Below are 12078 nucleotides of genomic sequence, written 5' to 3'. Positions count from 1 at the left end.
TTTTAAAATTAGGTAGGGCCAGTAATAAAATAAAATAAAATAAATAGCCAGAAACTATCACCCCCAACTTCTGCTGCAAAAAACAGATTGAATTTACCAAGACAGTCTATACTATTTGAGACTTTTATTTTATCATTTCAATGACAATTTATCCTATATCCTTTAGAAACCACAGGAACTTAAAATTAGGGTTTGTAGAAATACTCATCTGACATTTTTAGTCCCTCTTCCCACACTATCTATAACTTATTTACAAGATCTCATTTATTCACTTTACTACTTATGTACTGCTTCAGATTCAGATAGTAGTTTGGTCTTAAAGTTGTATATTAGGATGTATGTTTTAGGTATCTGAATGGCTGACTTAAAAGCAAGTAAGGGCCCTAAAACCCAAATTCCTTCCTGTACTGTTGAAACTTTTCACTAGGAGAATTTAGAAAAGGAAGCTCAAAGCAGCAATAATAGCTAAAATGACAGGATGCTTATCAGTTTATCCAACCACCTGCTGAGTCAGAGGAACTATTCTGTATCACCAACACAAAAAACACACCAAAAAAAAAAAAAGTTTTTTTAAGACTTTACCAAGTACCACTGCTGAAACACATCTTTATGCAAGGAGCTGGCTTCTCCACAGTTTTATGTTCTGAAATCTGCTTATAATTTCATTACAATCAGAACTTGCCATGTAAGGTACAGAAAATTCATGAAGATTAAAAGCTCCTTGGTAAGGGCATTTAAACCTTTATCTTTAATAAACAAAGTAGACTACACTGTTTGGTTTTGTTCCTGCAAAGCAAAGGTTCCCATTCTTCCTGTAAAGCAAAGGTTCACATCCTTCTCAAAAAAAGAGTAGGAGAATCTTGGGCATGTGGCAAGATATGTATTTTTTTTAATTCTAAAGTAATAACAAAGTTAAAGGTCAGTTGTGCCTGTATCTATCCATTATATGTAACTCAACTTGCCTGCTATAAATTCTTAGACCAAGTTGTTCCCTTCATATTATGACAGCATTATTTTCTGTATTAGACTAGCAAAAATTCAAGCTTCAAAACACACTGTAATGAGGATGCAGGGAAAAAAAGAGGACTTACCAGATTGTTAACATTAACTGGCACAGCCTTTTCTGAAACTCAAAATGGCAGTATTGTAAAAAGTGTTTATTGCACTACCCTTGAACCTGTAATTCTACCATTAAGACTGTATCAAGCCACATATATTGCCTCAAGAACTCAAAGGAAATAAAGATTTTCACTGAAGTATTGTTTAACATAGCAAAAAGAAAAAGTGAAGTGAAAAAGAGTAAGTGCGTAAATTACAGTATATCCAAAGAAGGTAGCTGTTAAATAAAGCAAAACTGTGCAGGAAGGATACCCATTAAGACAAAAAAAAAAAAAAAATATATATATATATATATATATATATATATATATATATATATATATATATATATATATATATATAGAAAATTTTTTGTTGAATAAATAAGAACTTAATAATATATAACTCTGAGTAAGGATGTGAAGTGTGGAACCTTTCCCTTTCACCCTCTTTAGCTTTTACAGTTGTTTTCCCACAAGTATACATTTTCATCTTTATTTTTTAAACAAAAGTTTACAAAGAAAAGGGGGGAAAAACCCACCGGAATGGTAGGTAGGTTTAGGATAAGTAGATTATTTGAGATTTTGGTAAAATATTAGCCAAAGAAACAAGAGGAAAAACGAATGTATACACATGTGTATCACTGATCATTTTAGAGACCTCTACATCCCATCTAAACCAGGCGGCATATATACCAGTCATTTCCAGGAAAAAGGAAGAAAAAAAAGCCAAGAAACCACTCAACACTCTCCGAAGTTCAAAACAAGAACTCAGATCCAGAAAGTCCTTGACTAAGGTGCCTTCAGAGAACATTATCATCAAAATTGTGTGGCTAAAAGGGTTAAACAGAACTCCTTTATTTAAAATCTAAAATGCTCATTTTTAGTGCCAAATTTACAATATTTTTAATTTTCACAAGTTGTTTCAGCTAAAACTATATTATTCAGAAGTATGTTATTCATACAAACAGTAGTTATTTTACACTATATTACACACATCTATTAATTATTCATAATTATATACAAAAAGGCAACCGATTTCATTGTAGGTGAGAGTTTGCAAGATGTATAAAGTTCCTCCTTGCTCAGAATTTATATTTAAAATGCTGACAATGAGGGACAACAGAATCACTTTACCATGAAATAGATGCTATGATAGCCTATTTTAATTATTTTACCATGGTACAGCACATATCCAGCAAAACAAGTGTTGAATGACTTTCCAATAAAATGAATTCCTTATATTTTGGGACTTCAAGTACATCATCTCTTCTATTACGAGCCCCATGACAAGGGTTACAACTTTTTCACATGAACATCTAAAGACTGCTAAAAATAAAAATACTAGTGTAACACAAATTTCAACAAGCCAATCTTCATTACATGAGCAAATTAAAGCATTAAACTAATGAACCTTACGAGATCTATTAGCAGGGTGACAACGTAATTAACCAAACGAGGATGCTTCTGAAAATAATGGGGGTGCCATTAACAATTTACACCAAGACAACAGATGTAAACCAGAACACGTGATCACGATAACCATCCAGAAGCCTTGGACAAACTGACTGCTTCCTCCAAGATAAACACTTCCATGACTTTGTTTCTAAAATGCCATTTAACCGGTCTCTCCTTAGTCTCCTTTAATGGCTCTTCCTCTTCTGACCTCACAGTACTGGACTTCTCTACATTCACTTACCTGATCTACTTCAGTTTTATGGCTTTAAATACCATCTATACCAATAACTCTTAGAAATTCTATCTCCAGCCTGAACCTCTCATGATGTCCCAGAATTTAATTTCCTAATGAAATCTCAAACACATGTTTAAAAATGAGTTCCTTATCTTCACTCCCCTTCATGATGTTCCATCAATACACATTTTCCCCATCTCAGCTGATACCAACTCCATCCTTAGGGTTACTCAGGCCAAATTCTTTGGAGACTTCCCACTCCCCAAAATCAACCTGTCAAAAATTATTTTGGCTCTATCTATAAAATACATATAGAATCCAATCATTGCTCACCACAGTTATGATAATCAAGAACCATCATCTCACTTGGATTACTACGTAAACCTCCTAACTAGTCTCCCTGCTTCTGCCCTTGCTCCCTATAGTCTATTCTCAACACAACAGCCAAAAAATACTTCTTAAATATGAAAACTTGGTCATCCTGTGCTTAAAACCCTCCACTGACTCAGAACAGAAGCCTGAGCCCTTATAATGGCCTATGAACAAACACAGCTTAACAGAACCTAGCCACTGGTACTCTTTTGGTTTCCTCTTCCTTTTTCCCCATTGCTCAGTTCCCTTTAGCTACAATGATCTTCTTGCTGCTTCTCCAGCACATTCCCACTTTAGATCCCTCTGCCTGGAATCCTCTTCCTCCAGACATGTTCATCTCAATTCTACAAGTCTACACAAATGTCACTTTCTCAGTGAGGATTACCCTGACCTCAAAATTGTAATCCCCAACTCCCCCTTCTTTTTTCTGTTTCACCAAACATGAATAACATACTTATATTTGTCTGTCTCCTCATATGTAAATTTCATGAGGGCAGTGATATAAATGTCTATTGTACACTAACTTATTATAAGCACTACAGGGCCCATAGTAGGAAGTCACCATATATCTGAAGAGCTGCAAACTATAGCTTAAGATTTTGTAACCTATATTTTGACTCTACCAAAAAGGCATGAAAATCCACTGAAATTCTCCTAGTCAGATATAAACATCATATGAGAGTAAATAGCAGGTGATTTTTAATTTAGCTGCCTCAGTAGCATATGCTGTCAAGTTGTTAAGATTCTTCTAATTAACCTTGCCAGCCTCATAATGTGTATATAATTTGGGTCACAATGTCTTTATTTATAGCTCATGTGTATTTAAATATGTAAGTGCAAAGCTAAAGAGTAACTATTCAACAGCTATTCACTAAAATGTTTAGATGTTAAATTCTTTCAAGATCACTAAATTTAAGATTCCAAGATATTCTTTAACTGTAAGATACCTGTGGCCCAGGAGCATTCTATTTGAATATGCAGTGCCTAGCACTGGTCTCCATATATACCAGGGACTCAAATTTTAAAATAACTATTAACTTCATATCAAGGGCAAAGTCAGTTCAAAACCAGCTACCACTTCAATAAGCCTCCTTATCTTCATTATTAAAAACACACATAGGCATTCATCCTCCAAAATCTCAGAACATTTAACATGCCACTGGCATTTCAACGGTGGAAATAGTAATAGCAGTCTTGCAACAAAAATGCTCAATCCTTCCAAGCAGTTATTCTACTACTTTTTCCCCTCAGCATTTCTCAATTTAACAATAGTGTACAGTGTAAATCAAAGGTCACTGACATTTGACAGCAATATAAGACAATGGTTAACAATGACAACAAAAAATTTACCAAAAATATGGCTATATAAAAAAAATGGCTATGTAAAAAGTAAAATACAACTCTGGAAGACAAAGATTGTACAACTGTGTTGGCAGTATTTTTCCTAATATTATGGTATTAGAAACAATCTATATATCCATCAGTGCAAGGATTATGTACATACATGCAAGAAAATCCCACCCAACATGTGAAACAAACATTTAAAATGTAGTTTTGCTATAAACAGCCACTACAAACTGTGGAATGAAAAAAAGCTTATAAAATAATATGTAGAAATCCAACACATAAGTTGAAATAAAATTATTTCATACTTTAACTGGAGAACACTACATAATATTATAAATTGTTTTTGTACATCCAACCTAAGGAATACCAAGCAGCTGTGGTTTATGGTTAATCCACCAAGTGTTAATACCCATGACTCTGATTGAAAAGCTGCATTACTCTGAATAGCATGATCTCATCCCATAAACACACTTATGTTTACATGTGCAGGAAAAACAGGTCTCAATTAACAGACGTTACAGATAGGCTTTCACTTAAAATTCCATTTTTAAAAAGTCTCAGGAATCTATACACTTCACACATATAAGATATGCACAATATTATTCATTGCAGCAATATTTATCATAGTTAAATAAGGAAAGGCCTGGAGTAGATGACTAGTGAATAAACATTTCAGACAATTTATATTCTCTTCATTTAAGCTTTAATTTATATATATGCTATTTTGGTTTGTATCTATGCACACATACATATAGTTACTTTTTTTTGCAAAAAATACACAGCAAAGATCAGCCAAAAACTGAGAAAAAACTACCTATACTGGAGTGGGTGAAAAGTGGGTAGAAGGCACAGAAATCAGAACAAAAATTCACCAATTGTATCTTTTATGGTTTTGACTTCTGAACCATGTTTACATGTTTGAAATTTAATTAAACAAGAAAAAACTATTATCAAACACACACACACAAAATAAACCTGAGTGGCAAGTTGATAACATAGAACACAGTGTAAACAAGTACTTAGGTAACTTCTGAACACAGTATCCTGAATATCCTTGTTGTACAGCGGGATATATTTTAAGAACAGATAATTCAAAGAAATTTGACTCAGTAGGCTTACTGTTAGCAGTAATATTTTATTGTAGTTTTCAACCTACTTTTATATATTACTAGATAACAGTAAATATGTTAATAGGAATCCAGATTCAGTGCAGAGAAATATAGTAAACATAAAACTTTTAAAAACCTGAACTATATCTTATTTGAAATGGAAATATCAACAGGAACTCGTTAAAAAAATGTCCTCAGTGAGTCTCATAAAACGCCCTAGATTATACAATGAAAACTGCCAAGACTTTTTTGAAAGAAAACAACAGAAAGATGACAGGAACAAATGGAAGGACATCTTGTGTTCAGGAACTGAAGAGTTATTACTGTTAAAATGTCCACACTACCCAAAGCCATCTATAGATTCAACACAATCTCTATCAAAATTCCAATGACATTTTTCACAGAAATTTATTTTAAGAAATCCTAAAATTTGTATGGAACCACAAAAACATCCTGAATAGCCAAAGCAATCATGATAAAGAACAAAACCAGGACTACAACTACAACTCAATAACAACAACAAAACAAATCTGATTTTAAAATGGGCAGAGAAACTAAGCATTTTCCCAAAGATATCCAAATAGCTAACAGGTACATGAAAAAGTGCTCAACATCACTAATCCTTGAGGAAATGAAAATCAAAACTAGGATATCACCTCGCACCTATAAGAATGGCTATCAGCAGGAAAATAAGAGGTAAGTGATGGCAAGGATGTATAGAATAAAGGTAATCCCTGTGCACTGTTGGTAAGGTTATAAAATGGTTTAGCTATTATGGAGAACAATGTGGAGGTTCCTCAAAAAATTAAAAATAAAACTACATACAATCCAACAATCCCATTTCTGAATATGCAACCAAAGGTAATGAAAACAGGTTATCAAAGAGATATATGCACTCCCCATGTTTATTGCAGTATTATTCACAATAGCCAACATACGGCAACAACCTAAATGCCCATCAATGGATAAATGTATAAAGATGTAGTATATGCAGTGAATCCTTGAATGACACAGGTCTGAACTGCATGGGTCCACTTATCCATGGATTTTTTCTACTAAATATGTACTATAGCACTACACGATTCATGGTTGGATACGGAAATGCACATACCGACACCAACTGTAAAGTTATATTCAGGGACTGATGTCCGTAATCCTCAGTGTTCAAGAGTCAACTGTATATAAATGGAATTCTATTCAGCCATAAGGAGAAAAAAAAACCTGTCATTTGCCCCAACATAGTTGGTTCCTGAGGACATTATACTAAGTGAGATAAGTTAGACTATGACTTTCCTTCCATGTGAAATCTTAAAAACAAACAAAAGAACTAACAACAAAACTTACAAAGAAACTGATAACTGATTGATGGTTGCCAGAGGTATGTGTATTAAATATATGAAGGTAGTCAAAAGGTACAAACTTACAGTTATAAAGTAAGTAAGTCCTGGGGATGTAATGTACAACACTGTGAATACAGTTAGAATAAGTGTCAAAAGAAAAAAAGGAAAAAACAATTTTTTGTAACTATGTGTGGTGATAAATGTTAACTAGATTTATCATGATCATTTTGAAATACATACAAATTTCAAATCACTATGTTGTACACCTGAAACTAGTATGTTGATCATTTTTAATAAAAAATGTTCAAAAACTGAACTTAAAAAACAGAATGGAATAGTGGTTACCAGGGCGTAGGAGACTGGGTGTTTAAGAGTACATACTTGGAATTAGTAGGTAAGTCAGTCCTGGAGATCTAATACACAGTGGAGTGATTATAAACAAAACTGTATTATAAACATCAAACCCTAAAATCTTAACTGTTCCCACCACTAGAAGAAATGATAATTATATGATGTTGATAGGCTGTTAGCTAACACTACAATGGCAATCGTATCACAATATAAATATATCAAATCAATGTGTTATGCACCTTAAACTTAGTGTTATGTGTCAATTCTATCACAACTGAAAAAAAGGAAAGAAATGCCCCAGAAACAATTATACTCCAAAAGCAGTTAAGTCCATCTAACTCCTGGATCTTGGTTTCTAAATACTAAAAACAGCCAAAGTTCCTTGGAGAAATGACTAATTCCAGGATTGTGGAACAAGGAAGACGCAAGGTGAGTTTGGGTCATTCTATGATAAAAAAAAAAAGGAAACACTCAAAAATTTCAGGGAGATAACGTCAGAAAGACAGAAGAGCCAATCAAAAGGATTCTTGCTGATTTTGACCAATGTTTCTATAATTTTCCCCAACTATAGCAACATTTAGATAGAAATGGTTGAGGGAGCAAAATAAATAATCTGGTGATTTTACTACTGCCCATCTGCATACTCTAAATTCTTAATTTATCTCGAACATATCATTTTTGAATGCATATTGGTGATCAAATTTACTTTTTGCAGACACAAATTTCTAAGTTCTTCGTATATGTCCAGACGGGGGGAAAAAAATCCTGACAGTTAAACATCCTGACATAAACAGAAGATTAAATTAAAATGTTATCTAACCTGAAATTTCAATAAGCCACTATGGGTAGAAGTTCATTCCAATAGATTATAGGGTAAAAAAATTGACTATGACTATAATACAGCGAATAAGAATCCCTGAATGCATGATTACACTTAAAGGACAAGATGGACCTTTACAGAAGGTGCTGGCTAATGCACTTACAAAGTATAAAAGAATAAAATTACCATTTTGTAACACCCCTGACCCATATAAAAATTCATTTAGGCAAGAATCACCAATGCCTAAAAAAACCTCAGGTGAAAGGCTGTTGGGACATTTGTAAAGTATTAGCCAACCGATTACCTACAAATTGCGAAGGGAAAAAAATGTCCGTTTACAATAAAGATCTGGCTGTCACTACCTTACCCAAATAATCGAGTTACTAATGATGAGAAAATTCAACAAATGTGCCTACTGATGTGTTGCAATATGAAGTGTCACCGTGGAGTACTCTTGCCGAAGATGGCTAACTTAAATAAACCTAACCACACCTCTACACCTATTAATTCACAGCAAATATAGGGTTTAAAGGACCAAGTTTAACTACACATGAGAACCTAATCAGACAAATTCAAGTGCTGGATTATTCTACCAGACCACTGGCCTATGCTCATCAGAAAGCCTGCAGGAAGAGAGAGAAAAAGAAAGTGGGCTCTGTTTTAGATTACAAAATGAAAAAGTGTAATGTGAACTTTAATCAGACCTTGATTTTAAAAAGCTATAAAAGATATTCTTGAGGCATATGGGGAAGTTTTAAAGTTGACTGGATATTAAAAAAGTATTTAATATTCTTAGAAGTAGTATGGCTATGCCAGAAAGTCTTATTTTGTAGGAGATACATACTGAAGATCTGGGATCAAACGGTTCAGTAAAAATATATAAATATAAAGAAAATATATAGAGCAACATTAATTGTTGATTCTAGGAAGAAATTATGGAGTTGTTTGCTGTACCATTCTTCATTTTTCTGTATATATGAAATTTTTCTTAACAAAACTGGGGATGGTGCATGTGTCTATCACCTTTATAATTTAAAGCAGGGATTATAAGCATGTGATGTGATTTCTAGAAATTAACTTTGTACTAAAGTGCATTTTTAATTTTTACCAGTATATGGTAAACTCTACAAAATGAAAGTTTAAGGCAATGTTTTAAATAATCCAAAATTTAAAGCCCTAAGACCAGTAACTTCACATAACACAGGCTAAATGACTTTGAATAAATTACCTGCTCTCTCTGTTTCCCCCTCCCTGTTCTGATCTGTAAAATTAGGCCTCAGCTATATCACAGCTTTCCCAAAAGAGTGTATCTTTAAAGAGTAAGAGATACAGCAGAGATAAGGATCTCCTAAGCCCTCAAGGTAACAGTAGGTTATCCATCCATTTATAAGCACAGTGGACAATGCTCTATCACCTCAACAACAGCTTGACAGCTAGCTGAAAAGTAAGCAGCTGCCCATCTTCAGTGGAGCTGCTGGAGAAGTTTATATACCACCTGCCAAGGAACATAACCAGGCAGACCAAGTTGTGACTGGTCCAGAGTGATGATATGATAAAGCTGAATGGCCACATCTTGACAGGAACAACTAAAACCCTTAAATCTCTTCTTTGTTCAAGTGGCATCCAAGACAGCTACTATGCACACAAATTCTCAAAGCTTCATCTTAACTTTTACATTATTATTTTTAATGTTGGGCTCAAAATACATTTACATTTTCTTAAAAGTCAGTAATACATTCTGTCAATAAAAAAGGATGAGCCTTTCCCTTTAAGCATTTCAATTTAAAATTCTGAATGGCTCTAAAAAATGTTTTAAATGTATTACATATTTATTATGCAAATGAAATCTCTGATGACTGTCAATAATTTGGAGTATTAAAAATGTATGTAGCCTTTTTGAGCATAAAGCCGACATAAACCTTATTATAGAAACAAGTTCAAGTTCATTAAATATTGAAAATATTTCTAATTGAAAAATTTTACTATAATCATTTCTTATTTTATCAGAATTATACAAAATGCCAAATGATCCTCTTCCAGTTTGCTCCAGTGTACCATAAACAATCATCTGCTAGAGGTGGCCCGCCTACTAATTCAAACACCTGAGCCTAACTATATACCATGTATATAGTTTAGATGCTATAGAAAACACAAGAGTAAACACTGATCTCAAGGGGCTTAACAGAATACAGAATTTACTATAATGCTATGCAACTAAGGCAACTGTATATAACAACTGGGAGAAGAGAGAATTAAAATGCTGATTTCTAAGCACTACATCAGAACAATCAAAAAAATCTTTGGGGAAAGAGAACAAGATACTGCATTTTAAACTTTGCAGGTGCTTTTTATGCATTTTGAAAACCGCCTAATTTACAAGTAACTCTAGGAGAGCCTTTTTTCTCATTCATTTTCTCCAGTTACAGAAATGTTCTACGACTGCACTGCTCAGTGTGGCAGCTACTAATGGCATGTGGCTACTTGAAATGTGGCTAGGGTGACTAAAGAACTGTATTTTTTAGATTTTACTTAATTTCAACTAATTTTAATATAAATTTAAATAGCCACGTGTGTAGTGCTAACATACTGGACAAAGTTGTAAAGTCCTAATGACTCATATAAATCATGGGAAGTATCATTCCAACATCCTGAAGTAATCAACATTAATTTTCCCAGATGTTCCACTTTTCCCCTTGGTTTCCTTAAAATCGAGCACTCACTAATTGGGACTTCAAGACCAACTAAGCACCAACTGAAAAACAAAATACTTATCCTGATATTTAATACTTATCCAGGAGGCAGGGGTTCTAGATTTTTAGTGCACAGTTCCAAGTCATTCATCCAAAATGCTGGTTCACTTATTAAAATTTTAGTAATAATTACTGTGTACATAATAGGATAGCCTATTCAAGTATAATCACAACAAATACTTAAATAGAATTGTTCTAAGCATTCTGCATACAGTTGACCCTTGAACAACAAAGGTTTGCATTGAGAGGGTCTACTTACATGTGGATTTTTTTTCAGTAAATACGTACTACAGTACTATACCCAAAGTTGGCTGAATCCATGGATAGAAGAGCTGACCATAAAGTTACCCACTAATTTTTGACTTTGAAGGGGTTGGTGCTCCAACTCTCACATTGTTCAAGGGTCAACTATATTAGTTTTTTCAAACCTGATAATTCTTTGAGGAAGATATCCCAACTTTAAAGAGGAATTGTTTAACTTGCAGCTACCAACTAGTAGAATTATGAAGACATGATAATAGGGCAGTAGATATGATTTAAAAAACAAACATGTATTATAGCTTCAAAATCAGTATTTTAAGAGTCTAACTGTTTTAATACCATTTCCTGATATAAATATCTCCAATCTTACAGAAAGCGATGAATAAGCTTTAGGCCCCTAAACCCCTATCTCTACACTGTATCTTTTAGTTCATTCCTTTTTCATCCAGGAAATGACCAACTTTTAAAAAACATGTCAGCTGAAAACTGCCTAACTATCCATCAAAAGGGGACTGGTTAAGTAAATCATAAAATGGAATATAACGTAATCACTAAAAAAATGGAGTTAGATTGGAAATATCTATTAGGGGTTAAAAGCAAGTTACATGTATACATGTATGTCCTTATATGCAGGGTATCTAGAAGGATATAAACAGTAACTGTACTTGAAAAATTAGATGAAAGAGCTGAGAAGGGAACCAAACTTTTCTTCCCATTGATAGAAAAATAATTTTCAAAAACAGTATTAAGTCAAGAAAGTTTTGCACATTCTAAGATTCTCTATACAAAATCCCAATCTATGGAGGTCTGAACCTCACTCACTGTGCAGAAGAGTTAATTTAACATAGAAGGCCTGACACTGTTATCCTTAGGAAGGCTTTCAAAGTTGGCCCTTGTCTGATTCAGAACTTGGATCTTGAAAGAATTCCCACTCCCAG

At 33.6% G+C, this 12078-nt stretch overlaps 1 protein-coding gene across 7 annotated transcripts in view; it reads right to left on the bottom strand.

Moving 5' to 3' along the window:
- CNOT1 (CCR4-NOT transcription complex subunit 1) overlaps positions 1–12078 on the bottom strand; it is a 94930-nt gene that overhangs the window by 68284 nt on the left and 14568 nt on the right. The gene's annotated exons all lie outside the window — the stretch shown is intronic.

The sequence above is a fragment of the Camelus dromedarius genome, chromosome 9, assembly GCF_036321535.1.
Source record: "Camelus dromedarius isolate mCamDro1 chromosome 9, mCamDro1.pat, whole genome shotgun sequence".
NCBI lineage: Eukaryota > Metazoa > Chordata > Mammalia > Artiodactyla > Camelidae > Camelus > Camelus dromedarius.
This window is presented reverse-complemented; position numbering and strand designations above follow the sequence as displayed.